This window comes from Macaca mulatta, chromosome 3, assembly GCF_049350105.2.
Source record: "Macaca mulatta isolate MMU2019108-1 chromosome 3, T2T-MMU8v2.0, whole genome shotgun sequence".
In the NCBI taxonomy this organism is placed as follows: Eukaryota; Metazoa; Chordata; class Mammalia; order Primates; family Cercopithecidae; genus Macaca; species Macaca mulatta.
In genome coordinates, this window is record NC_133408.1 from 164,490 (window position 1) to 192,319 (window position 27,830).

Below are 27,830 nucleotides of genomic sequence, written 5' to 3' on the forward strand. Positions count from 1 at the left end.
TGAGGCGTCACTGTGCACCCATCGGCCTGGCCAAAACCCGAACTCCGACACTGCCGCGTGCTGGTGGGTGTGTGGGCATCAGGACCCTCACTCATCACTGGGGGAAGTGGGGCAGCTGCTGTAGGAGGCAGCGTGGCGGTTTTCCGTGGAACTAAGCTCTCTGACCACAGGAGCAATCACAGTCCTGGACGTTTACTCGGAGGAGCTAAAAGTTTACTTCCATGCGGAAATGTGCACACAGACGTTGACAGCAGCTTTATAATTGCCAAAACTAGAAAGCAACCAAGATGCCCTTTAGCAGGTGAATGGATAAACTGTGGTATGTCAGATACTGGGATATTATTCAGCACTAAAAAGAACTGGACCCCTAAGCCATGAAGACAAGGAAGGATCTTAAATGCATGTTGCTAAGTGAGACTCCAATCTGGAAAGGCTGCCTGCTGTCTGAGTCCAACCACAGCACAGTCTGGAAAAGGCAAAGCTGTGGAGACAGTCAGTCAGTGGCTGCCAGGGGCTGGGGAAGGGAGAGATGAATGGGAGGAGCATAGGGGATATGGAAGGTGGGAAACAACTCCAGGTGGGGCTTTCATGGTGGATGCATGCCGTTCCACGTCTGTGAAACCCACAGAGTGAGCAGCAGCAGGCCGAGTCCTCGTGTGAGCTGTGAACTGTGGGTGGTGGTGCTGTGTTGATGCGGGTCTGTCGGTCGTAGAGACATGCTGGTCTGGTGAGGGCAGGAGAATGATGGAGGCTGTGCCTGTGCTGGGAAAGGAGATAGGTGAGGACTCTCTGTACTTTCCTCTTGATTTTGCTATGAACCAAAAACTGCTTTTAAAAATGTCTATTGAAAAGACAAACAAAAGAGTGCTGGCCAGACAACATCTGTGTGAGGGTGTGGCCTGTGTTCTACATTCAGAATTTCTGTTAGAATACACACATCTAAATTTTTCAAAGTTAAACCTTTGCATTAAGTAACTCACTACCAAGTTACAGTATCAGCTTGAGCGCTGCCAGGATGGCCAGGATCCTGTATCCTGACAGGCTTCTCCCCTTACAGGTGCAGTTGACGTCCATGGCCACATCCCAGTAAGCAGCAGGGCTGGAATCAGGAGTCAGGCTTTGCGGGACAGAGAGGAAGTGAGATCTGTAAGCACGTGGCTGAGGGCCGGCAGGGGGGAACCCATGGCAGGGGGCCGGCAGGGATGACTTTTTGATCAGTTTTCCTTATCGCTGAGGCCTTCTTAGACTTGGGGAGTTGGGAGTCCCCACTCTCGGGTGCCTCAGAAACCAAAGGCTGCTCGTAATCCTCAAGTTCCAGATGCCTCAGGGGAGGTACCTGGGTTGTTGGGTGCAGTTCCGTTATTTGCTGCTCGGTGGGATTTGCCCACAGCATTTCTGGTTGTTTCTAAGAGCTGATGTTTGAGCTGCTTATAATCACATATGGATATCGATCTACCAATAAAAGTTAAGAACAGAATTTTAGTTCAAAGAGTTGTGAAAATGCTCAAGGTTGTGTACTAATGTATACATTACATTTGTGGAAATATCTAAAAGTCCAGGATTTATATTTAACACTTCTCTTGATTTTTGTGATATCTACCTGTCATTTTTCCATTTGATTAATAGATGTCAGAGGGCTTAAATTTTGAGTGCCTGAATTCACTGAAATTAAAACTTGTTACATCAAATGTAATTGAACTGAACGTAGCCAACAGTGCATGCTTTTATAAGTACTGATTAAAATATATATAAAAACACATATCCATGAACATGCAGATGGGGGCAACATATTAAACCATGGAAGTAGAATTAGTATTCTTTGTTTTCTGAGAAGACAAAGCTAAGGGGTCTTATAACTTTCTAGTTTCCAACTTATTTACCCTAAAGTGGAAGATTGACAGCAGCAGAAGAGGAGATCCTGGGCCAGTGCAGGCTCTGGGAGCAGCGGGGTGAGTGCTGGAAGGAGCTGGCTGGAGGCAGAGCCAGGGAGGTGCTCAGACAGGCCAGGACGGCCTCAGGGCACGCGGCTCAGTGAGTGAGAAAAGGTTCACATTTCTTGGAGAGCCCTTGACTCTGCCCACGGAAAACCCAAACTCCTTCCAACGGGGATGTGCATCTCATGTAAAAGTTGTTACTCCCAGAAAGAAAGCCAGTGGATGTAGAAATTTTACGTATGCAGAAATTACTTCAAATTTGTTTCTAACCTTATCCTTTTCTTCCCCCATCTTAATGTGTGGTGACTTTCTGCAGGTGACGCACACATCTTAGGAGAGCGCTGTATTTCAGTTGCTGTTGGCTCTGTTGTGACTTTGTGGTGTCCGATGTTCTGGTTCTGAGGTTCTGCCCAGAACGTGGCTCCTCCCTGCTGAGCGTTGCTTGTTGAAGGCCCGTGTGGAAACTTTCCCTGTAAGCTCGTTGCCCACAGCAGTCTTGGTTCAGAAATCTTTGGACCTCCTGAGACTCCACACAACCTTCTAAACTTTCTAGCGTGACCTTTTCATTTTACTGTTCTCCACTAACTCAGATGTTTTCCAGAATGTAAGTAATCTGCTGCATGCAGGGTGGGGAGTGCCCTCCGTTGGCTCTGGGGAGAAGCATCGCTGTTTCTCCGGGTGGAGCTTCCCGCCCACCATGGTGTGCTCCAAGACGCAGCAGGGTTCCTTGGCAGAAGTAACCGTCGAAGGCCCGTGTCTCCGTGGCATGGTGGCTGTGGGTATGCGGCCTCGCGGCCATACCGGCCCCTCCCCATCAATGGTACCACGGAGAGGAGCAGGGGGAGGCCTGGGATCTGTCTCCAGAGTCACAGCTGTGCTTCCGAGACTGCGTCGTCCGTTTGTAACTAGACATGCAGAGAAAGTGTTGGAGATCGGCAGGAGACGGTGTCTGTCCCTAATGAGCTCAGGCATGCCCTTGAGAGGGTCAGGTTTCTGTGCGGCTGATCTGGACTCAGCCTGGCTGTGGCAGTGCAGGTGACTGCTGGGCTTTGGCAAGGCTGCACCCACTGTCCGTCTGAAATGGCCCCCTTCCCTGGCTCACGGTGCCAACTGGGTCCCCAGGCCTGTGTATGTGTCGGGGAAGGGGTGGGTGGGGGTCCTACTTTATTGCCGTATCCAATGCCACGCGGGGTCAGCACTCAGGAAACATGAGCTGTGTGGGTCAGCGATTGAGTTCAGAAACCTGGAAAATTCAGCAGTGTAGGCTTTGGGCATGACCCGTCCAGCCTTGGGGCTCTTTCTTTCTCTGAATTTCCTTCCATGGCATCCTCCTCATCCCAGGGGCCCCTGTCCGCGTATGGCTGTTGGCAGCTTCACAGGTTCCTCTGGCTCCCCTCCCAGGCCCTGGTGTGGCTGGGACAGCTAGTGGCTGTGCAGACCCCACAGCCAGTAGATCGTTGGTGCCAACGCCTTGGGCCTGGGTTACCTGAGTCAAGGACTCCAGTACATGGCTGAGCTCACCCCGAATGTCTGGATCAGAAGGCCTTGGGTTGCAGAAAGGTGGGAGTTCGATATCGAAGGACAGCCTCCAAAGCAGAAGGGGAAATGGCTGTGCTGGATGGGCAGCTAGAAGAGTCTGTGCACAGCCTGGGACCCAGTGCAGACACAGAGCTGACCTGGGCAATGCAGTGACACGGCCACCGTGGAAGTGGGCAAAGTTATAGGCTTCAGATCGATATGGAGGGGCTGGTCTAAAACAATCCTCTGTTTCCTTTAATCCTAGCAACTGCTGGCTTTTGGGGTGGGGGAGTGAGATCTGTGGTGGCCGCGAGGAGAGACAGGGATTTTAATTAAACCCCTTTCTGGGAGAGGGGAGTAGCCGTTTCTATAGGGCAGTGAGCATCGTCATCTCAGGCAGCTCAGGCTGCTGTAACGAAACATCATTGACTGAGCGGCTTATGAACAACAGGAATTTGTTTCTCACAGTTCTAGCGGCTGGAAGGCAGGATCAGGGTGCCGCACGGGTGGATTCTGGTGTGGGCTCCTTCCTGGTTGGCACACACCTTCTCTCTGGCCCTGACACAATGGGAGGGTGAGGGATTTGCTGGGCCCCTTTCTGAGGCACAAATCCCATTCAAGGGTCTCCAGCCTCGGGAACTCATCACCTCCCAAAGACCTCCTGACAGCATCACATTGAGGGTGAGGATTTCAACCTGTGTTTTGGGGGGCAGGCAGTTCGTAATCTTCACCCTCTTTGTGTATTTCTGACTCAACATTGAGTCTGCCTTTGGCTCTCCAGGGGACAGAGCCTGTGTGGACACTGAGCAAGGTCAGAGCTGCAAGCATGTGCACATCGGGGGCAAGGGAGCTGCCAGGGGTGTGAGAAGGGGGTTTCAGCGTCAATCGGAGCTGCTTTCCTGGCAAATGTACTCATAAGCTATCCTGGCAACATTTGCTTTTCACGAAGAGTCGATGAGGCAGTGGGGGCAGCAGGCGGTGTTGCCAGAAGCTTGGAACTGATGGGCAGCAGAGAAGGGGCAGAGGCCATGACCTTGGGGTGGTCAGCAGTGCCAGGTGCCTGCCCTCCAGGTCTCAAGTCTGTGATTGTGCAGAGACTGAGCAGACCGGGGCTTGCCGGCCAGTGTGGCTCTCATGCAGGTGATTATCGGGGTTGCGTTCTATGTAATGTTCCCTCAACCCCATCCCCCCCCCCCCACCAATTTCTGTAACTAGCAGAAATGATGCTGCGTTTCCTTGATGAAGCCTTGAGTTTCCCATGGAGATGTAGGAATAGCACGATTTGGCTCACGTCAAAATACTTTGCAGTGAAGCTGCACGGAAGAGGATTCTAGGCTTCCATTTGACGTTTTCAACAATGCCTGAGTGTTACAGGACCGTCTTGCTTGTTAAAAAGCACCAGATGAAAAAGGCTACTGGTTAATAAAGGAGACTTTTTACATTAGCACAGAGAGGGTGGCTTGAGATAAATTCAGCGTAACATAGGTGTGTTTGTATGCCGTCAAAAGGACCATCTCTCTGCTGGCGACACATGTTTTCCGGTATTGGTTTTGTTCTGAAAAAGGATGACTGGCATTCGGCAGAGTCATTCCAGAATTCACCTGGAAGGTGTCCACATGGTGCCTTTTCTCCTGACATTCTGGGCACCACGAGGAATCATTCATATCTTCAGCACTAGCAGGAGACTTTTCCTGAACACCTGCTCCTCTTTGGCGTTGTGGGTGTGAAGGGGTCAGAGTGAGCCTGTCTTCATGGAGCTTTCAGACACCATGGGGATAGTGTGGCACAAGTGTCGGGCTCAGGGGGGACAGAGGCTTTCCCCCAGAAAACAGCTGCCGATTCCACGATGGTCCTCGACCCCTCCTCCCTCTGTTCCTCTGCGTCATGTGTGAATTAAGGCTGTTCTATCGTAGCGGGGGTGTCATGTTAACTGGAAGTGTGCTTTTTTACTGGGCAGAAAGTAAATTAATGGTACATTTTCCAAGGACAGCGAGGTTTGATTTGATGAATCCAGTGGGGGAAAGGAGAAGGGGCTTGGCTGTGTGGGGATGTGTGTGATGGGAGCAGAATGGAGCAGCCATGCAGGCTGTTGGGATGGAGGGGCCACGCCCGCATTTCCATGGGGTCCGTCGCTGTTTGTGCCACTAGACCTGAACCTCTGTCTCTACAGTAGCAACGCATCATTCACGTCCCAGTAGGCCAAGTCCTCAGGAAAATGGGGCCAAAAAGTAGAAAACCATGACCGTAGAAGGTAACGGCACATGACTGAGCTTTCTGGGTGGTGCGTCCTTGTGATAAAAACAGTCCTGAGCTGAACACCAGAATGAAAACGAACCGTCCTCCGTGCTGAAGGCGGAAGAGGTGTGCTTGGCTATCCGCAGTGCCTGCCTGTTTGGGCGGTGATTACTGCAGGTCACACGTGCTGTACAGGAGGAGGGCAGTGAACTCTGGAGCCAGGCTGGCCGGGTGCAAGTCCCAGCTCCATAGCCAGCTCTGTGATCTGGGACAATTCACCTATGTCCTCTGCCTCTCGGTTTCCTCCTCTGTAAAAGGGGGGTAATAGTCGCATCTATCTGAAAGGGCTATGTGAGAATTAAACGACCTTGTAAATGTAAGGGGCTGAGAACAGTATCTGCTCTTGGTGAGCAGAAGGATGACCAAGGAGGTGACCAGCAAAATACCCCTTTCGAAGCCTCAATACTGTTCCATAGTGAGCAAAGACACAGCTCCTCTATGGACGAAGCCATTAATAGTCGATCCTGGCAGGCAGAGTGCAGATTCCTTCGAATCAGAAATTTGAACTCGGGCCAACGACTGCTGTACTGATTGAGTAAATCTTAGGATTTGTTGTTAATGGTAAAGTCTACAAAAACAAACAGTCTGAAGGAGTTTGAGAGGGTGTGGGCTCAGCTGCAATCTCTCCTCCCAAGGCCGTTTGTTAACATCATCTCCAGCCCTGTGGAAAGACAGCAGCAGTGAAGAAAATGTTGGACAAACATTTGGTGTTTGTACACTTCTCCCAGAAATCCTAAATGCTTTGCATGTTTCAGCTAATAATTCATTAAAATGGATTATGCTGACCATTTTATAACCTACTTCACTGCTCTCCTGTCTAAATCCATCCCTTTGTGACACATTTTTTACACTTGGCTCATTTTTTCAATTGTGTTTGCTGTCTTACTGCCATGTAAAGGATAAACGTGCATGTCTATGTTGATTTGACTGAGACAGCTAATGCTAAATATGTCTCTGTTCCTTGAAGGTTGACTTGTGATGGTGTCATTTAAGTCTCTTACTTTTTCCCCTTGAGTCAGCAAAATATTCCATGTTACTTTGAGCAAAACTTGCTCACTAGTGTTATGGAGGGTATAAAAGCAAATGGAATAAGTTTCCTGCCTTCAGGAGGATTGAAATCTCAAAGTCGGTATGACAGCATGGATGGGAGTCAGCTCAGTTTGCAGCTTTTAAAACATGTTGGAATCTTTCCTCTGCCACTTTTAATGGTGAGACCCTGAGCAAATCATTTCCACAAGCATCGGGCTCCCCATCTATGACATGGAAGTAAAAATAGCAATCTTGACAAAATTGTGATGACTACAGATGTGTACCTAACCTCTTATTTACCGCCTCCCGATAGAAGATATTGTAACTCATCCCATTTGAGAGCAGGTGGTGATCACCCCATCCTGTGAGATTCAAGTATAATAATTATCTGGAATCCCCCATCTGCAGGCGAGGAAGACCCAGCAGCCCTCACAATGTCTTCTGGAAACTGGATTTTGTTTGAAGGGTGAACTGACTCCAAGTTTCTTCTGTTTTCACGTATTGTCCTTCCTACGTGTCTCCTGGGGTTTTTCCCTACCTCCCAATCTACATTAACCTGATAACAGCCAGCTATGTTTTCTAGAATTCCCCTAAATTGACTCATGCCAAATACTGAATACAGTAGATTGGGAGGGTTCATTAAATCACGATAGAGCATCCTAAAGAAGGAAAGTAGACACCTTTGTTCTTAAAGGGTCTTCAGCCATCCCACCCTGGAGAAGGTTGCTGATTGCCTCTTCTCCTCGGGCAGTCTTGTTACTATGCATCACTTTTTTTTTCCTGAGATGAAGTCTCTGTCACTCAGGCTGGAGTGCAGTGCCATGATCTTGTCTCACTGCAACCTCCATCTCCTGGGTTCAAGTGATTCTCCTGCCTCAGCCTTCCGAGTAGCTGGACTACAGGTATGTGCCACCACACCCAGCTAATTTTTGTATTTTTGGTAGAGACAGGGTTTCACAATATTGGTCAGACTGGTCTTGAACTCTTGACTTCGTGATCCATCCACGTTGGCTTCCCAAAGTGCTAGGATTACAGGCATGAGTCACCGCACCCGGCCTGCATCACTTTTTAATGCCTCGTCTTCATCCTTACAGCTTCTCCTTCCTAGGGGCCTCAACTCCCAACCCTGGAGTAAGGGTCACAACTGTCCATCTTCATGCAACACAGCTTAATTCCCCTTCTTCTCCTCCCCACCATGCCCTATGGGCTGCTTTTCTACAACCAGAATGGAGACCCAGGGAGATCTGCTAAACTAAGACAGTTCTCACCCCTGGGAGAAAAATCTACTTCCCAGTTCTCAGTCCTGCTAAACTATTGTTAAGATAAAGAAGGACCATGATAAATCCTATTGGCTAAGAGAAGAAGATTCTCCAGGTTGCCATAGGACAAGAGAGGAAGTGACAGAATCTGCAGCCATTTGGTCGAATATGTGATATGTGAGTCATTCTGAGGAATACATTAAAATTCTGTAGTCAGACCTTGGAAAATGATATTGCCAGTAGAGGGAAGAATGTAACAAAAAACCCAGGCAGAAAACAAACAAGTGTGTGTGGAGAAGAACAATAATGTGATGTGAATGAAGGGTTCGGTGTCATGAGTGAGAAATGGCTGACCGAAAGTAGGGAGATGCAGAGAGGAAGATACCACGGGAAGACTGAACATCATATTAAGTGATTTAGGTGATTCTGCCTGCAGTGCAAATATTTTGGGCTCTGAAGTGAAGTCATCAAAAGGTTTACGTCTGTAATGGAGGATTGGTCTAGATAGCCTCTCAGATCCCACTCGGCTTTGAGATCCTTGATTCCGGGTCACACCTGCGGGTCTGGAGGGCAGTTCTTCAGGGTCATGAAGGAAGGATTCCAGGAGGCTGGAACATGAAGGACATTCAGGTGACCACATCAAGAGATCAAGTGGGGTAACAAGAGCCTGAACTAAAAGGAATGCAGTGTAAATATGAAGAAGAGGAAATGGGAAACTGACTAGAAACGATAAGTAGAGAAAAAGGGAAACGTGTGATTCCAAGGTTTAGAACAGTATTTGTAAGTTACAGTCCCACAACTTCTTGCATAAACAGTATCTGAGAGTCATTTTAAAAAGAATAGCAAACTTCCAAGTTCCACTGAAAGACATCAGCATCTCTGTGGAGTGAATTGGGGAAAGAGAATGAAGAAGTCTGTTCAACTTTTAGATATACAAAATGTGAATTGAATTGCATGAGTGACACCAACAATGTGAAGATATTTAACAGGAGCTCTTTTTTCTCTTTTTGGCCTGTAGTATTTAATCCTTCTATCATCAATATCGTCCTTTCTCTAATTTAATGTCTTTGAACCTTTATTCAAAAATCCACTATGTATAGGTAACATGTTTGTGAGATGATTACTAGACCCTCTAGGAGGTTTCATTAACCCAGTTTTGATAGTTCAGGTAAGTCCTCCACCATTTTTTTTCCAAGTTGTCTTAGCTCTTTTGGGTTCTTTAAATTTCCAGACACATTTTTGAATCTGCTAGTTCATTTCTACTGAAAAAAAATAAAATCATGCTGGGATTTTGATTGGAATTGCATTAAACCTCTGATCCACAAGGGCAGAACTGACATCTTAACAATATTGAGCCTGCTGATCCATGAACACAGTATATCACTTCATTTATTTAGTTCTTTAATTTATCTCAGCATCACTGCCTGCTTTACAGTGCATAGATCTTACACATCTTTTATCAGATTTAGTCTTAATATTACTTTGTAAATTTCCATTTCCAATTATTTCTTTGCCAGTGTATAAAGAGATAAATACTGCTTATGGAAAGTTTGCAAGATACAAGCTAAACACAAACTCACTTATTAGTAATTTATTATTATTAGTTTTAGTGGCTTTTTGTGATTTCAGGAGATTTTCCACACGGGTGATCACGTCACCTGCAGATACAGATAGTTTTAAATCTTATTTTCTAATAAGGGTGCATTTTATATGTTTTAACTTGCCTTATTGCACTGACTAGACTCCAAAAAAATGCTGAAAAGCAGTGAGAAAAAAGTCATCAGGTGGGATGGTAAATACAGCCCTTGTTCTTCCATTTTGACCTGAAGCACCCAGTGTGATCCTTTTCTCATTTGATTTTTGTGAGGACTTTTTGTTTCCTTTTTTTCCTTTATTTTTTTAAAAATACACTTTATCTTTTAGGCAGTTTCACATTCACAGAAAAATTGAGGGAAAGGTGCAGAGAGACCTTCTATATGCCTTCCCTTCCCCCACGTGCACAGCCTCCCCAACTAACAACACTCCTGCCCAGAAGGAGCATTTGTAATAATTGAAGAACCTACGTTGACATATTGTCACCCAGAGTCCACAGTTTACATGAGGGCTCCGTCTTGGTGCTTGTTCTATGGGTTTGAACAAATATGTCATGACATGTATCCACCATGATAGCATCGTACAGAGCAGTTGCACTAAAATCCTAAAAATCTCCGTGTTTCACCTCATCATCTCTCCCTCTTCCCAACACCTGGGAAGCACGGACATTTTCACTCCATAGTCTGGCCTTTTTCGGGATGTCCTTTAGTTGGAAGCTTACAGTATTTAGTCTTTTCCGAGGGGCCTCTTTTGTGTAGCCGTGCATGTTTAAAGTTCCTACGTGTCTTTTCATGGCTTGACAGCTCACTTCCCTTCAGTGCTAAAGAATATGCCATTGTTTGGATATATCACAGGTTATTTATCCACTCACCTAGTGAAGAACATTTTGGTTTCTTCGTTGCCTCCAAGTTTGAGCAATTATGAATAAAGCTGGAATAAAATTAGCAATTATGATTAAAGCTTCTATAAATGTCCATGTGCAGGTTTTTCTGTGAACACAAGTTTTCAACTCCTTTGGATAAATACCTAAGAGTGCAATTGCTGGAGCACATGTTAAGAGGATATCTCGAGCCCATCAATGATACACTGGATACACAAAATGTGGCACGTATATACCACGGAATACTATGCAACCATAAAAAAGAATGGGTTCCTGTCCTTTACAGGGACATGGATGAAGCTGGAAGCCATCATTCTCAGCAAACTAAAAGAGGAACAGAAAACCAAACACCACATGCTCTCACTCATAAGTGGCAGTTGAACAATGAGATCACATGGACACGGGGAGGGGAACGACACACACGGGGGCCTGTTGGGGGGTGGGGGCAAGAGGAGGGAGAGCATTAGGACAAATACTTCATGCATGCAGGGCTTAAAACCTAGATGATGGGTTGACAGGTGCAGCAAACCCCCATGGCACATGTATACCTATGTAACACACCTGCATATGTATCTAAGAACTTAAAGTAAAATGTAAAAATAAAAAATAGGGAGTATAGTTTGGTAAGACAATGTGATAATTTTACAAACACAAAACATGTCATACCCACTTCCCCACCTCCCTCAAGTGCTTTCAACAGCATCCTGTTGCTGTTATTAAGAGAATAAAGCATCTACCATCATCTCCCAGCCCCTGCCTGCCTGCCTTCATTCTTGTCTTGTGCCACTTTCTCCCGTGTTTACTTCCTTGCACGTGCCTGTTTCCTGCTGCAAGAGGCATTCTGCACGCACCCCCATCTCTGTTTAGACCGTGGTGTCCCTACACTCCACCCCCCTCAACAAGCAACCTCTACTTCTCTCCAGACTGCAAGGGGATCATACCTTCCAGAATGCATCGGTTTTCTACCTCTCATCCCAAGATACGCCAGATTCTTTTACAGCATAAATTTAGAGAACCCCGCTTCCCTTTCTTTGGTGCGCTTTCCTCAATTCTTCATCAGAAACCCATTAGACTGATTGTCATATTAGTGCCCATTCTCCCCATCAGGCCGCAAGTTCGTGTGAGCAGGGGCCACAGTCATGTTGGTGAACCACGGTATTCTCAGTGACTATCCATGTGCTTAGAAAGTATTTGCTGAATGAGTCACAATGGGTCTGCAGTTCCAACCAAAGCTAGAAGCTTGACTTTGGAAGAATGAAAGTAGATAACATCTCCAAAGCAGACCCCATAGCATGAAAAAAGAAAGGAAGAACGGAGGCAGAGCTGAAGGATGAATATTGGCACAGGAGTAGGTGAGAGTTTGATGTAGTTTGAACTACATCAAAATCTTAAGAGTAGCCATTTCAGGATGACAAGAGAACAATATGTTGTTTTTGTTCATTCTTTTCAACATTTGCAAAGTTTTTTGCCTTGAGTGTAGTCACTTTTGCAATCAGGTTACAGTGCTTGATGGAATGAGGCCATGAAGCACACACACCACCGAGTTTCTAACACAGAGCAATCTGTGAGGAAGGATGGAGACACAGGAAAGGTTCATTTTAAAGCAATGCAAGTGTTTTTTTCATAAAGGCAAAAGACATTTTTTGAAGTGTTTGCATCATACACAAGTCTGCTAAATTTGGTCAAAAAACAGAGAAAACAGTAACAGAGGAACACTTTAGCCCACAAGGAGACCAGCACACCCAGCTCGAGACCACTCCAGATGAGGAGTGGAGAGTGGTTTCCTCACAGCTGACCCACAGGATCGGGTAACACAAGCAGAAGGGAAACATGGGGACCACAGAGACATCAGACTGTGGACTTCATAGCAAGAGACAGCAACACAAACTAGCGGAGTAATTAAAAACTATGGTAAAAAGAGGTCCACATTCTATTTTAACCTGAAATCAGTGGCACGGGGACCACCACACCACCCTGCAGTTGCCTCCTCCCTCCCCCACACACAGCAGCCTCCTGGGACAACATCCTACTTCCAACTTGCAGTTGCCTCCCGTCCCACCCCCCCACAGTGGCCCCCTACGACAACATCGTACTTCCACCCTGCAGCTGCCTCCTGGGACAACCTCCTACTTGCCGGCCACAGCCTGGAGCCCCCAAAGCATGGAGGGGCTTAGCGAGCCACACAGCATTCCCCCTTCACACCTGGGAAGTCAGCCCCTCACTGAAGTGGGTCCTGTGCCCACCAGCTATGCACGATCAGAGGTGTGAGGTTATGGACCTGGTCACCCACTGTGCAGAGAGGCGTGAAGTCATGGACCTAGTCACCCGTTGTGCACGATCAGAGGTGTGCAAGGTTCCAGACCTGGTCACCCACTGTGCACAATCAGAGGTGTGAGGTGATGGACCCGGTCACCCGCTGGGTATGAATAGAGGTGTGGGTGGTTAGTGACCTGGTCACCAGCTCTGCACAATCAGAGCCATGCGAAGTTGCAGACCTGGTCACCAGCTGCACCCAATCAGAAGATTTTGAGGTTAGGGACCTGGTCACCTGCTGTGCACAGAAGTGTGAGGTTATGGACCTCGTCACCCGCTGTGCATGATCAGAGGTGGGCCAGGTTAGGGACCATGTGCGTGGTGATGGACCTGATCAGCAGCCAAGACACCTGACGTTTCCAGTGTCATCCCGGCTTCTTTCAAAACTGGAAAAGTCTTCAGATATTTCCCAAAAGCTTGTCCATCTTTGAAAACGATATGCGTGTGCACAGGTGATACCGATGACTGAAGATTGAAGGTTAGAGCATTCCAGCCCCATGCCCATGTCCCATCCCATCTGCGAAAACTTGAGCACAAACATCTCCCTCTCTGAAGCTCCCTGAACCCTGTGGCAGGCCTGAGACTCAGGTCCAGTGTCCTGTCAGTTACACTGAACAAAATGTAATTCAACACTGGCCATGGGCCCTGTGCTTTAAAAACCACATATAAATCTCCCAAAGAACTACAATCTATGAAAGCTTTCATGGCTAGTATTTTAGGAAGACTGATCAGTCTTGACCTAAATCAAAGCCGACACTGCCCAAATGCACTCTAACCCCAGCTTCGTGCACAGGCAGCCATCGCCTGGCCGTCAGGGTGACCAGCAGCCTGGGCACAGACAGGACCAGCGCCGGTCCCTCCCTGCACCTTAAGGGGGCTTCTGAGCTGCTGTCCATGATCAGTGATGGTGACGCCCAGAGCAGCTTTCCGGGAAAGCAGTAAACCTTTCAGGTCCTCACCTCACGAGGATGGCCATGTATAAATCAACCGCCTTTGTTACTGCCCTGCCATTCTCAAAGAGGAGATGGGTTAAACTTCTTTATCCACATGCCCAACACAAGGCACACCTGCCCCAGCACGAGGCTCATCTACTTAATCCCGGGAAACTCACACAACCCACAATCAGAGGCCGCACACAATCAGAGGCCGCGCACAATCCGAGACTGAGCACAATCAGAGACCACACACAATCAGAGGCTGCACAGAGACCACACACAATCAGAGACCACACACAGAGACCCACACAATCAGAGACCACAAAGAGGCCAGAGGCCACAATCAGAGACTATACACAATCACAGGATGTGCACAATCAGAGGCCATGCACAGTCTCTGCAACCTCATCAGAAACTGTTTCTGACCATTCACCTGAGGCCACCAAGTTTAAATGAGAGGCCCAGGTTTTAAAAGACAGCAGGAGTTCTCTGAAGGCAAACTCCGTGCATTCCACCATCAGCACCATTTGTGTCTGTCACGGTCAGGAAGAACCACAACCACGTCTCGGTGCCCTTGCAGTGCAGGGCGCTGCGTTTCTCCCCCTTTCCAAACCCGCGGCGGCTCCTGGCGACCCAGCGCCTCTGCTCAGCCACATGCCCCCAAGGCCTTCCTCCCTCACCCCACAGGGGAGCTCCCGCAGCCGGGCTATCTGGCTCATCACTCCGATTCAGTCACTTACACCCTCATTCCAGGCTGAAAATCTCTTCTGAAAATATCCAAATCTTACCCACGTCAGGCTCCATCTTTTCCCCAGAGCTCCTCATCCCCTCCAGAGCAGCAGCCCTGGTGCCCGTGCAGCCGGGGCCTGTGGGCAGATCCGTGGGCTCAGAATGCCCAGCCCCTCAGCCCCTCTGTGTGTCCCCTTACTCCCTGCTCCCTGGCGTTAATGCCCTCCGTCTTCGATTTCCTGATAGGCAAAAGGGGGTTAATTCTAAGAGTGCTAACCGAACTGGATCACTTAACACCATGTCGGGCCCAGAATACCCCTTGATCAATGACAGGTATTGCTGCGCTGTTATCATTGCGCTGGGTCCAGGTTTCCTGTGAGCCCTTTAGGCTCTTTGCCGTAAAGGCCACTCAATGGTCCTGTCCAAGCCTGTCTGTGGCAGATGGACAGGTGAGTGGCCGATGCACACGTGTGATGCTGAATGGGATCGTGCAAAGCTGGCCCCGCGTATTGTGGTCAACGTAAGAAAAAAGTCGCCCATGCTTGCTTGCTGCCGCCCTGCGGTGTCCAGAAGGAGCCGCTTAAAGGCAACTGCGCCGCACCCACCTTCTTGGAAGGAGACGGCAAGACCAGATTGGCTGGAGCTGGGAAGTTGTGCGCTACAGATCAGGGCTGCGTAACCCAGGGAAGGCATCACTCGAAACACGTGCTGGAGGGCGGCCAATCCGACCCGACCGTCCACCTCCAGGGTCAGCCATGGGGCTCCACTTGATGTGCCATCCTGATCACCCCTCACAGAGCAAATGAGCCTTTGACTTCAGCCTGTCCTAGGTACAACACCGACTCCCACCTCCCACGTCCTGAACCAGCCTGTTCCGGGGATTGCTGTGGAGGTAGAGGAGCAGGCCCAAGACATCTAGTGGCATTTCCTGGCAAGGACACTCACCCATGCTCGACCATAAAACTCGGGTCAACTGGTTTTTCAGAGGGACTGTAATTTACCTGTGGCACGCATGGATACTGATTGACCCAGGGAGGGGCACGGAGGAGGCTGAAGGAAAACCCATGGTGACTGCGCCAGGCATTCCCGCACACACCGACATCTTCAGACTGGGGCGGCGTCCTAGTCTTACAATCAAACCGAAAGCCCAGAGAAACTAGGGACCTTGTCCAAGACCAGCAACAGGTATGTGGGCAGCTGGGATTCAACTAAGTCCTTTCCTGGATCCATCCGCGCTGCTCCCTGCCCCCACTCCCACCACCCCGCCATGGCCCCCGATAGACACAGCAGGTCTGAACATCAGGCACCCCGCACGCAGAGTACGGAGCAGAGCCGGCTTCCGCAGTGGGATCTCACACACATCCCACTCCCCTTCTTGCCGAATGCCTCGGGACTCTGTGCGGTCAAGTCTGCAGATGTGGCCTCACTCTGCGCTAGGAGATCTGGGTGGCCGGCAGCGTTTTGCAGAGTGCTCCTCCAGACGGGGCTCGTCGGCTGATCCATGAGACACAGGACACCTGAGAGAAGGGCCGACAAACCCCACAAAGTCGCTCCCAACATGGAGAGGACAGGACCACAGCGGGGCTCTCGCAGTCCACGCTTTGGACAGGTCTTGCTGCAAACTGTGGTGCTCGTCAGGCGCGAGGAAGTTTCCCAGGGCAGGAGCTCTAAGTGACACAGCAAAAGCGACACAGGCGATGCAGCAGGATGTACTTCAGCTCAGGGCTCAGGAACCACGGGGTGCAGCGTGGCCTGCAGCAAACCAGACACATCAGAAGCCAATGTCCCACCTTTTACATTCAGTGACATTGAACGGAGGGAGTTATATGTAGCAATCATCTTCCTGGGGGACCCGTACAGCACGCATGACCACCGACACTGACCACGAGTCCTTCCTAGGTCCTGGGGGCTACCCCACTTTACACGCACGGTTCCATGCACAAATCTACGCGTGGCAGTTGTTAGCCCCAGCTTAGAGATGAGGAAAACGCTGCTGGAAAAGCTAAGTGAGAAAATCAGACTTCAGCACACCTGCCATCTCCAAGACCACTACTACTCTATGTGCTAGGGTCTCAAGGGTTGGGTGTGTGGCATTTTAAGTGACTAATTGTAGGTGGTTTTCTTCTCTCCTACACCTGTTTAGCCTGAACGTGCACGTACATGCTCTGCTGCAGGTGCACTGCCGTATGTAGACCAGCAATGCTCTTTCCTGCCTCGGGTTCTCGTCACTGCCTTCCGGAAAATCTCACCTGCTTTACAGCCAAGCCAGGTAGGCCTGGTCAGCCGCACAGTGAAACTCCTGCAGTGTCAGAGCTAAGTGCTGGCTGAGACTTTAATGGCGAAGACAGTGGAGTAATGGGGATAAACAGCAAAACTGTATTGTAACGCAGATGAACGTCTAGAAGCAAAAGAAACTGACACCCCTGAGAGCAGGCGACTGTCTCTTACTATGATGTTAATAGCAGCTTGCTGTTTCCAGTGTCTCCGTGTGCCAGGGTTTCCAGTCAGCGTTTGTGTTTATCTGCTCTTGGGCTACCTGATCAAACCTCCGCAGAGATCAGGGATATCTAAATTGACCCAGTATCTGCAGGCTGGCTGCTCAGAGGCCGTGGTGTGGAACGGCCAGGACATCGCTTAGTCATACGGGGCACAAGCACGTCACTTGCCACTCCTGTCTTTCTGTTTCATCAAACCCTCTTTTCTCCTGAGTATTGACCATAGCAAAGTCATTAGCCTTTGAGATGCATTTGAAACATTAACTTGCTTTGTTCAAGAGGTTTAAGACACACGTAAGTCTTTCTTGCCATGCTCAACACACACAGCCGGCCGTTTCTGAAGTCAGTGTTTCTGGAACAAAAGCCTCGGCCTGCCCCAGTGAACATTCACACTGAGCACACTGTCGCGAGGCTGCTTGGCCAACCAGCAGGGGGCAGGAGAGAGCTGCAGGGGCCACGTGGGGTCCCTGCAAAGGCGCCTCACTCCCTCAAATCAAGAGCGGTGCCTCCTGCCAATCCAGCGGCTTCCTCCAAGGGGAAGAGGCCTCTTCAGCTGCTACTGCACTGATTTCAGACGGCTCAGCCAATGGGGCAACAGATTCAACAGAGTTCCATGTTGTTTAAGGAAAACTTCTGTTACCAGGCAACCTTAGTACCATATTCAACGTAAAATAACCAACAACATTGTTTCCAAAACAACATGCTACTAGTGCCTTATCCTTCAATGCTGCTTAAACACGGAAAAGTATGAGGAAAAAAGAGCATGGCACTTACTTCTTAAAAAATAACACCTCTTCCAGGTTCATTTTACCCCTATCATAAAGACTTAGAACTGTGGATTCCCTACAGGAATGTGGAGTGGGGTTGGATCCCCACACTGACCCAGACTCACCCCAGGTCAGTCATCCCCCCACCACGGGGTTCACACCTCTCCAGGCCCTGTCACCTCATCAAGGAAAGGTGGCGTCTCTGAGCTCTCTTCGCAGGAAGCACCCGAACGGGAGCTAGAGACACAGACACACCCACAACTACTTTGAAATCCTAAACATATTTAAGGACTTCATTATTAGTTTTTTAAAACTGTAAGAACAAAGTGACCCTGGTTTTAACCTCTCTGCCACAATAACACCGTGGACATCTGTCTTTTGCTATTTGTTCCTTCTCCAGCAGCTGCTGCCTGGCTGGCCGACTGCAGAAGAACAGCCTCTGGTACTCCCGGGAAGCCCTCGGTAAAAGCGTGAACACCACGATCACGTCTCAGGACGCCGCACATGTTAGGGTCGCCCACAGACCGCCATTCCCAGTGCCTAGAAGGCACTGAACGGGCCTCCTGCTCTTTGTAAATGTCAACTTTCCTAAGCTAAGTTTTCTTGAAAATTTTTAACTGCAGTCCACACGTACTTCTTTGTGTCTTGTTTTTATCCTAGAGGAATACTTTTGTGGAAAATTAAGCTTGCAAGGTTGAAGGATTTTCTGAAAGTCGACTCCTAATCCTGGAAGAAAAAAAAAAATGGGCCAAATGTGGTGCTCACGCCTGTAATCCCAGCAGTTTCGGAGGTTGAGGCCAGGAGATTGCTTGAGCCCAGGAGCTCGAGACCAGCCTGGAAAACATGGCAAAACCCTGTCTCTACTAAAAATACCAATAATAATAATAATAAAGCTGGGCATGGTGACGTGTGTCTAGTCACAGCAACTCAGGAAGCTGAGGTGGGAAGATCACCTGAGCCCAGGAGGTGAAGGCTGCAGTCAGCCCAGATTTGCATCACTGCACTCCAGCTTGGGCGACAGAGTGAGACACCGTCTCGAAAAAACAAAAAGCAAAAACAACTGTATAAATCATTATAGAAGGGAGCTGGCCAGGCGCAGTGGCTCACGCCTGTAATCCCAGCAATTTGGGAGGTCGAGGTGGGCAGATCACCTGAGGTCAGAAGTTTGAGACCAGCCTGGACACTATGGCAAAACCCCATCTCTAATAAAAATACAAAAATTAGCGGGGCATGGTGGTGGGTACCTGTAATCCCAACTACTGGGGAGGCTGAGGCAGGAGAATCACTTCAACCCTGGAGGCGGAAGTTGCAGTGGGCCGAGACTGCGTCACTGCACTCCAGCCTGGGCAACAAGAGTGAGAGTCCACTTCAAAAAATAAAAATAAAAATCAAGGGAGCTAATGTTTTTCATTTAAAGGAAGGGAGAAGAACATTCAGTATTTATACCTCTCAAGCACACATCTCCAGTGGTGTCCTAAAGTATTCAAGATACACATTCCTACAAATATAGCTCAAAACTACTCACCAAGTTACATGCTAAAAGCACATGCATTGTAAGAATGCTACATTATATTTTTTGAGCATCTGTATCCAATATTTTAGCATACTGGCAGTTTTCCCTTCAGGTGCTGTATGCCTAAATTATTACATGTTTAGTCATTCATTTTAGAATTTATGACTATTATGCTTTAGGCAATAAACATAAGCTACTAAATTAATGACTTAGGGGAAAAGTTACTAAGTTAACTTGGAAGTTAAACTTTGCAAACTGAATTTGTTGGACCTCATTCAAGCTAGATGATCAGTTTTTTAAATTGTTTCCTGTGTGTTTCCCTCCAGGATGGAAATAGCTTCACTCTCATCCACTGTGCACACTGCAGCCCACGCCTCTCGTCCACCGCGCCACACTGCAGCCTGCAATTCACCCTGTACCAGGCTTTCCACACCGTACCTGAAAGTCACTAAGTATAACCAAGAAGGAAATGAAAAGCAGATAAATGACCTCCACCCCTACATCCAGCATGCAAATGTTAAACATTCATCAAAGTAAAACCAAAATCCCACGTTAGCTCACGATTGTAACTGGTAGAGTTATGTGCATGGCAATTTAAAAAGTCTAGCTAAGTAAAAACCTAATTGAGACTCTCAAGAAAGACATCTGCAAAGATTGACAGTGAGGAGAGGACTTCACTCTGCATCCAGCCTGTTCTGGAAGCCACGGCCAAATGCCAGGTTGTATAGATCCGAAAAGCAGGAAAAAACAAGTGTTGAAAGGTGTACAGTCTCAGCAATGTACAAATTCGATGTAGGATGCTCAGAAACCTTGAATTTCCAATCAGGAAACAGCAACATGAGCAAGTTTCCCAGCAGTGCCCACTTTCTACCTACGGCACGTGTAACAGTTACGCTGGCCACCTCCGGGGGGACAGAGGCTTCCTGGTCACATTCGCTCTGGCAGCCACACAGCTGGCCCCGCCAAACACCTGTCTAATACTGAGGAACCACTCTCTCCCTGGGCTTTGCTCACTCTAGCCAGGAGAGCTATTTACAGAGTACTTTACTGAGTCCTCGTTCAATGCGTCAAGCTTGTTGAAGGCAGGGCAACCCCATTCCTGGCCCAATTAAGTGAACTGAGCAGAGCAAATGCCTCCAGTTGGACGGCACTCAGTCACAACAGCAGTGGCCACTGTTCACAGGGCGCTGGCTTCGTGCCGAGAACAGTTACAAGCGTCTTCTCTCTGTCCGAGGAATGTGCACTGCAACCCTGTGGGGCCGTTTGCAACGTCCACCAGAGTTCTGAGGCAGCCAAGTCCAGACTGTCCGTGGGCCTTGCCACGTGGCCGTCCACGTCCCCTGCAGATCAGACCTCACTGCAGGGACCACGGGTTCCAGGGCTGCCTTGAGGCACATGCTCCCTTCACCACCTCCTCCTGGCCCCTGACATCAACCCTCACCACTGCTGCCAACACTTGATTTTCTCATGGCTCCTGAGGGGCCTGTTCTGCCCTTCCCTGCTCCCTGCGTCCGGCTTGGAGGGTACCCACATCAACGCCAACGCTCACGTAATCACCAACCTTTCCACGGGGCTTGATGCCTAGGAGTCTCAATATCAGAAAGTCAGATTCCTGTGCTTGTTGGAGAATTTCTTCCCATTGTACAAGTGAAGGAGATAAAATTCTAGGTGCCTGCAATAACCTCATTTCCACAACGAAGCAACTTCAGTAGTAGCACAAAACAAACAAAAAAAGCAAGCTTTTTTTTTTTTAAAACTTCTTTTATACAAGCTAAATACAAGTTAATTTTTACATCCACGTTCTCATCAGCTCCCACCTGGTGAGCAGGCAAATAGTAATTTTCAAAGAAACAAATTGTTGCATAATTTTAACACTTAGCATTATCACTATTAAGCAAGAAATATCCCAAAAATACATGATGATCTTGTTCTCACGTTCAAAAATTGATTGTCACACAGTGAAATAACACTTAATGCAAAGGAAATTTTCTTTTCAGGTATCTGTTCTGGAAAAGAAAAAAAAAAGATTTCTGGCAAAGAGATAAACATTAATTATGTAACAATCCAAAATGCCTCTGGGAAAAATGATGTCATCCAATTAGTTCTTTGAAGTGTTACAAATGCAGCTGAGTTTTAATAGTAATTTCTCCATAATTATCAAAAGAGTCTTTAAAAATCTTAGTGCTGAAATAACTATAAATGGATATAATACGCAAAGCAGAAGAGTTAACATTTGGGGTAGATTTTGGCCCATATTTTTAATATATGCATAGTTATTCACCTAGTTGAAGCTTATCCCTCTCCTCCTAGGCTCTTCAAGACTGATTTTCAAACATAGACTGGCTTTTGGTACATGAAGGCAGCTTTAAAAGATGTCAGGATCAGGCCGGGCACAGTGGCTCAAGCCTGTAATCCCAGTATTTTAGGAGGGCAAGGTGGGCCGATCATTTGAGGCAAGGAGTTCGAGACCAGCCTGACCAATATGGCAAAACCCAGCCTATATTAAATATTTTTGTAATTAGCCAAGCGTGGTGGCACACACCTATAATCCCAGCTACTTGGGAGGTTGAGGCAGGGAGAACTGCTTGAAACCAGGAGGCAGAGGTTGCAGTGAGCCAAGATCGCACCACTGCACTGCAGCTTGGGCGACAAAGAGAGACGGTCTCAAAGTAGAACTTAGCCCACAGGAAAAGCATTGAGCACCCCCCACCCAAACCAACCCAAGGAATCACATGGCAATGGTTATCATCTGATTTCGACAAATAAAGTTCTGTTCTCCCCTCTGAACACAATGGTAAACACCTGCCATCAGCCCACAGAAACTCCCAGGACCCAGTAACACTGGACTAGCAAGATCAATGGGCCACGTATGCAGGGTTCAGCAGCAGAAAGTCATGGCACCGAGAATGGTGTGTGCTCAAACCAGATTCCTTGCTTTAGGGGTGAAGGGGCTTCCCGGGAAAATCTAGTCCAGTGGGATGGTTTCCACTTTCACCATGAGGAGGAAATGGGGGGTTTCCTGAGGGCACTGACAGGACCTGGGTCTCTGCCCCTTTGTCCTCTGTCCTGTTATGGGATGAGGGTGGGCTGAAGGCAGGTTTCCCCTACATCTTCCGGGCAGGAGAGATGGAGCTGACAAGTGGACGACGCTTTTTCCAAAACATTCCCATGTTTATAACCTGTTATCAACCTGTTTTCCCTGGAGATCAGTGAAGCAGCATCATTGATTCTCTTCCATTAGGGACAACCCGGTGTTACGGGAGGCAGGAGACGACATGCGAGCTGGTCTGAGTCAGTCACTTGTGTCTGGTCCCCAGCGTGCTCGTCTATCAAATGGGCGGCCCCACAGACCAGTGACTTTGAACCAGAGTTCCATGGAGGTTGCCCAAGGACAGGGAGGGGGAAGAGGGGGAAGAGGAGGAAGAGGAGGGAGGAGGAAAGGGAGGAAGGAAGGAAGAAGGGGAGGAAGGAAGGAAGAAGGGGAGAGGAAGGAAGGAAGAAGGGAAGGGGAAGGAAGAAGGGGAGGGGGCGGAAGAGGAGTGTGGAGGGAGGAGTGTGGAGGGAGCACTGTGGAGGGAGCACTGTGGAGGGAGCAGTGTGGAAGGAGGAGCAGAAGGGGGGTTCTCTGAGGAGGAGGGCCAAGTTTTTGAGGTGTCTTGGAGTCAGAGGTGGCAGTGGCTTGGGCTCTAGGCCCTCTGTTGCATAGTTTTAGGCTTTAACTATTTATATTTGTGGACTCTTTAAAAGATTTAATTTGAAGGAAACCGGAGTTGGGGATACCTTGCTTCTAAAACACAATTTCTCAAGCCTGAGACTAAGTGCTAGGCATTGCTCATTCTGTTACAATCATTTCCTCCTATTTAAAATCAGCCACACACCCCCAATCTCTCTTCAGGGCAAACATCTTTTCCGAGGATCTCAAACAGCAGAGCGAGCGGCCCATGACCCCAGCCGTGGGCACGAGGAGCGAAGAGGAGACGTGTTGTGGAGAGGGCTGCTGATGACATGAGAGGTAGAGGCCCGGCACCTCCCTCCAGGGGCTGTGCTCCTCCAGGCCTAAAGGACATCCTCGCCTCTGGGGTGAACAAGCAGCACAAACTATCAACACTTATTCCAAAAGAACAGGAAGAAAATTCAAACGAAGTTAATACAGTTACCCCAACACAACACTGCAGCAGCCCAGAAACAGGAGGGCCACTGAGCCTGAGGTGGGCGGTTCCAATAGCAGGACAGCGACGTTGGCATTAGAGCTTTTCGGCAAAGAAAAAAAAAAAAAAAAAAAGACACAAAAGGTAACATGGGCCACCCATTATTTCCTGCCAGTGGAAAGACACCCACAGGCCCCCAGATGCCAACGGCCCCTTGGGAACGAGCTCACGCAGCACTTCAGGTCTTCGCACGAGCAGGCACGTGGTGTCCTCAGTACCCCCGCCTGTGACACACACACCACACTTGACTCCCATACCTGAGGGTCCAGGGGAATGGCGGGAAGTTCTCGGGGGACCGGGCATCCTGTGAGGGCACTGCATGACTATGTACCTCAGAGGGGTCCCCGGGCAGGTGCTCTCTCTCCAAAGGATGAACTGGATCCTGACCACACCCAGATTGCACTGGCCTCCAAGCCGAGCGCCAACATCTCACATCCAAAGGGATGCACAGATGCCTGCTGCACGTGGAGCCCAAGCCCCTCGCAGTGCTCAGGACGAACCCAGTGTCCAGGCCTGGGGCCGTCACCAGCCAGGAGAGGTGTCCGGGGCACTTCCCAGCGATGGCCACAAGAAGAAACAACTCAGGACAAAGCCAGTGTCCAGCCCCAGGGCCGTCACCAGCCTGGAGAGGCGTCTGGGGCATTTCCCAGCGATGGCCATGGGAAGTAACAACTCAGGTCCATCAGGGGCTTCCTCACTATACGGGTGTTAGAAGTAGAGACAGAGGTTCAGGTCTAGTGGCACAAACAGCGACGGATCCCATGGAAATGTGGGCGTGGCCCCTCCATCCCAAAAGCCTGCATGGCTACTCCATTCTGCTCCCATCACACACATCCCCACACAGCCAAGCCCCTTCTCCTTTCCCCCACTGGATTCATCAAATCAAACCTCGCTGTCCTTGGAAAATGTACCATTAATTTACTTACTGCCCAGTAAAAAAAGCACACTTCCAGTTAACATGACACCCCCGCTACGATAGAACAGCCTTAATTCACACATGACGCAGAGGAACAGAGGGAGGAGGGGTCGAGGGCCGTCCTGGAATCGGCAGCTGTTTTCTGGGGAAAGTCTCCCTCCCACCCGAGCCCGACACTCGAGCCACACTATCCCCATGGTGTCTGAAAACTCCATGACGACAGGGTCACTCTGACCCCTTCACACCCACAACGCCAAAGAGGAGCAAGTGTTCAGGAAAAGTCTCCTGCTAGTGCTGAAGACAGGAATAATCCCTCGTGGTGCCCAGAATGTCAGGAGAAAACAAGGCACCATGTGGACGCCTTCCAGGTGAATTCTGGAATGACTCTGCCGAATGCCAGTCATCCTTTTACAGAACAAAACCAATACCGGAAAACATGTGTCGCCAGCAGAGAGATGGTCCTTTTGATGGCTTACAAACACACCTACGTTACGCTGAATTTATCTCAAGCCACCCTCTCTGTGCTAATGTAAAAAGTCTCCTTTATTAACCAGTAGCCTTTTTCATCTGGTGCTTTATTAACAAGCAAGACGGTCCTGTAACACTCAGGCATTGTTGAAAACGTCAAATGGAAGCCTAGAATCCTCTTCCGTGCAGCTTCACTGCAAAGTATTTTGACGTGAGCCAAATCATGCTATTCCTACATCTCCACAGGAAACTCAAGGCTTCATCAAGGAAATGCAGCATCATTTCTGCTAGGCACAGAAATTGGTGGGGTGGGCATGGGGTTGAGGGAACATTACATAGAAAGCACAACGCGATAATCACCTGTATGAGAGCCACACTGGCCGGCAAGCCCCGGTCGGCTCGGTCTCTACACAGTCACACACGTGAGGCCTGGAGGGCAGACACCTGGCACTGCTGACTACCCCAAGGTCGTGGCCTCTGCCCCTTCTCTGCTGCTCATCAGCTCCAAGCTTCTGGCAACACCGCCTGCTGCCCCCACTGCCTCATCCACTCTTCGTGAAAAGCAAATGTTGCCAGGATAGCTTATGAGTACATTTGCCAGGAAAGCAGCTCCGATTGACGCTGAAACCCCTTCTCACACCCCTGGCAGCTCCCTTGCCCCCGATGTGCACATGCTTGCAGCTCTGACCTTGCTCAGTGTCCACACAGGCTGTCCCCTGGAGAGCCAAAGGCAGACTCAATGTTGAGTCAGAAATACACAAAGAGGGTGACGGTTACAAACTGCCTGCCTGCCCCTCAAAACACAGGTTGAAATCCTCAGCCTCAATGTGATGCTGTCAGGTGGTCTTTGGGAGGTAATGAGTTCCCGAGGCTGGAGACCCTTGAATGGGATGTGTGCCTCAGAAAGGGGCCCAGCAAATCCCTCACCCTCCCATTGTGTCAGGGCCAGAGAGAAGGTGTGTGCCAACCAGGAAAGAGCCCACACCAGAATTCACCCGTGTGGCACCCTGATCCTGCCTTCCAGCCGCTAGAACTGTGAGAAACAAATTCCTGTTGTTCATAAGCCGCTCAGTCAATGGTGTTTCGTTACAGCAGCCTGAGCTGCCTGAGATGACGATGCTCACCTCCCTACAGGAACGGCTACTCTCCTCTCCCAGAAAGAGGGGTTTAATTAAAATCCCTGTCTCTCCTCGCAGCCACCACAGATCTCACTCCCCCACCCTGTAAGCCAGCAATTGTTAGGATTAAAGGAAAATGAGGATCGTTTTAGACCAGCCCCTCCATATCGGTCTGAAGCCTGTAACTTTGCCCAATTCCACGGTGGCCGTGTCACTGCATTGCCCAGGTCAGCTCTGTGTCTGCACTGGGTCCCAGGCTCTGCACAGACTCCTCTAGCTGCCCATCAGCACAGCCATTTCCCCTTCTGCTTTGCAGGTTATCCTTCAATATCCAACCCCCACCCCTCTGCAACCCAAGGCCTTCCGATCCAGGCATTCGGGGTGGGCTCAGCCATGTACTGCAGTCCTTGACTCAAGTAAACCAGGCCCAAGGCGTTGGCACCAATGATATACTGGCTGTGGGGTCTACACAGCTACTAGCTGCCCCAGCCACACCAGGGCCCGGGAGGGGAGGCAGAGGAACCTGTGAAGTTGCCAACAGCCATATGGGAACAGGGGCCCCTGGGATGAGGAGGATGCCATGGAAGGAAATTCAGAGAAAGAAAGAGCCCCAAGGCTGGACGGGTCATGCCCAAAGCCTACACTGCTGAATTTTCCAGGTTTCTGAACTCAATCGCTGACCCACACAGCACATGTTTCCTGAGTGCTGACCCCGCGTGGCATTGGATACGGCAATAAAGTAGGACCCCCACCTCCCCCTTCCCCGACACATACACAGGGCCTCCGTCCTGGCGGGAATTCAGGCCTGGGGGCCCAGTTGGCACCACGAGCCAGGGAAGGGGGCCATTTCAGACAGATAGTGGGTGCAGCCTTGCCAAAGCCCAGCAGTCACCTGCACTGCCACAGCTAGGCTGAGTCCAGATCAGCCGCACAGAAACCTGACCCTCTCAAGGGCACGCCTGAGCTCATTAGGGACAGACACCGTCTCCTGCTTATCTCCAACACTTTCTCTGCATGTCTAGTTACATACGGACGACGCAGTCTCGGAAGCACAGCTGTGACTCTGGAGACAGATCCCAGGCCTCCCCCTGCTCCTCTCCGTGGTGCCATTGATGGGGAGGGGCCGGTATGGCCGCGAGGTCCCATACCCACAGCCACCCTGCCACGGAGACGCAGGCCTTCGACGATTATTTCTGCCAAAGAACCCTGCTGCGTCTTGGAGCACACCATGGTGGGCGGGAAGCTCCACCCGGAGAAACAGCGATGCTTCTCCCCAGAGCCAACGGAGGACACCCCCCACCCTGCATTCAGCAGATTACTTACATTCTGGAAAACATCTGGGTTAATGGGGAACAGTAAAATGAAAAGGACACACTAGAAAGGTTAGAAGGCTGTGTGAAGTCTCAGGAGGTCCAAAGGTTTCTTAACCAAGACTGCTGCGGTCAACGAGCTTACAGGGAAAGTTTCCACACGGGCCTTCAACAAGCAACGCTCAGCAGGGAGGAGCCACGTTCTGGGCAGAACCTCAGAACAAGAACATCGGACACCACAAAGTCACATCAGAGCCAACAGCAACTGAAATACAGCGCTCTCCTAAGATGTGTGCGTCACCTGCAGAAAGTCACCACACATTAAGATGGGGGAAGAAAAGGATAAGGTTAGAAACAAATTTGAAGTAATTTCTGCATACGTAAAATTTCTACATCCACTGGCTTTCTTTCTGGGAGTAACAACTTTTACATGAGATGCACATCCCCGTTGGAAGGAGTTTGGGTTTTCCGTGGGCAGAGTCAAGGGCTCTCCAAGAAATGTGAACATTTTCTCACTCACTGAGCCGCGTGCCCTGAGGCCGTCCTGGCC

The 27,830-nt window shown here is 49.3% G+C and overlaps 1 protein-coding gene and 1 long non-coding RNA gene across 5 annotated transcripts in view; one reads left to right on the forward strand and one right to left on the reverse strand.

Moving 5' to 3' along the window:
* The window catches only part of LOC144339564 (uncharacterized), a 178,626-nt gene that overhangs the window by 91,381 nt on the left and 59,415 nt on the right, over window positions 1-27,830 (forward strand). Inside the window, exons 1-3 of one of the 4 annotated variants that reach the window (XR_013414731.1) lie at window positions 16,623-16,754; window positions 18,148-18,319; window positions 19,587-20,991. The exons of 2 other annotated variants lie outside the window; for them this stretch is intronic. The gene's annotated coding sequence lies outside the window, so the exon portion shown is untranslated. Of the gene's footprint in view, window positions 1-16,622; window positions 16,755-18,147; window positions 18,320-19,586; window positions 21,331-27,830 lie in introns of those variants that run through there. One more of the 4 variants, XR_013414729.1, reaches the window with a different exon arrangement.
* On the reverse strand, window positions 197-27,796 carry LOC144339576 (uncharacterized). The gene is made up of 2 exons (XR_013414748.1): window positions 27,722-27,796; window positions 197-1,956 (listed from the first exon to the last, which is right to left on the reverse strand). It is a non-coding gene; the product is annotated as an uncharacterized LOC144339576 (long non-coding RNA).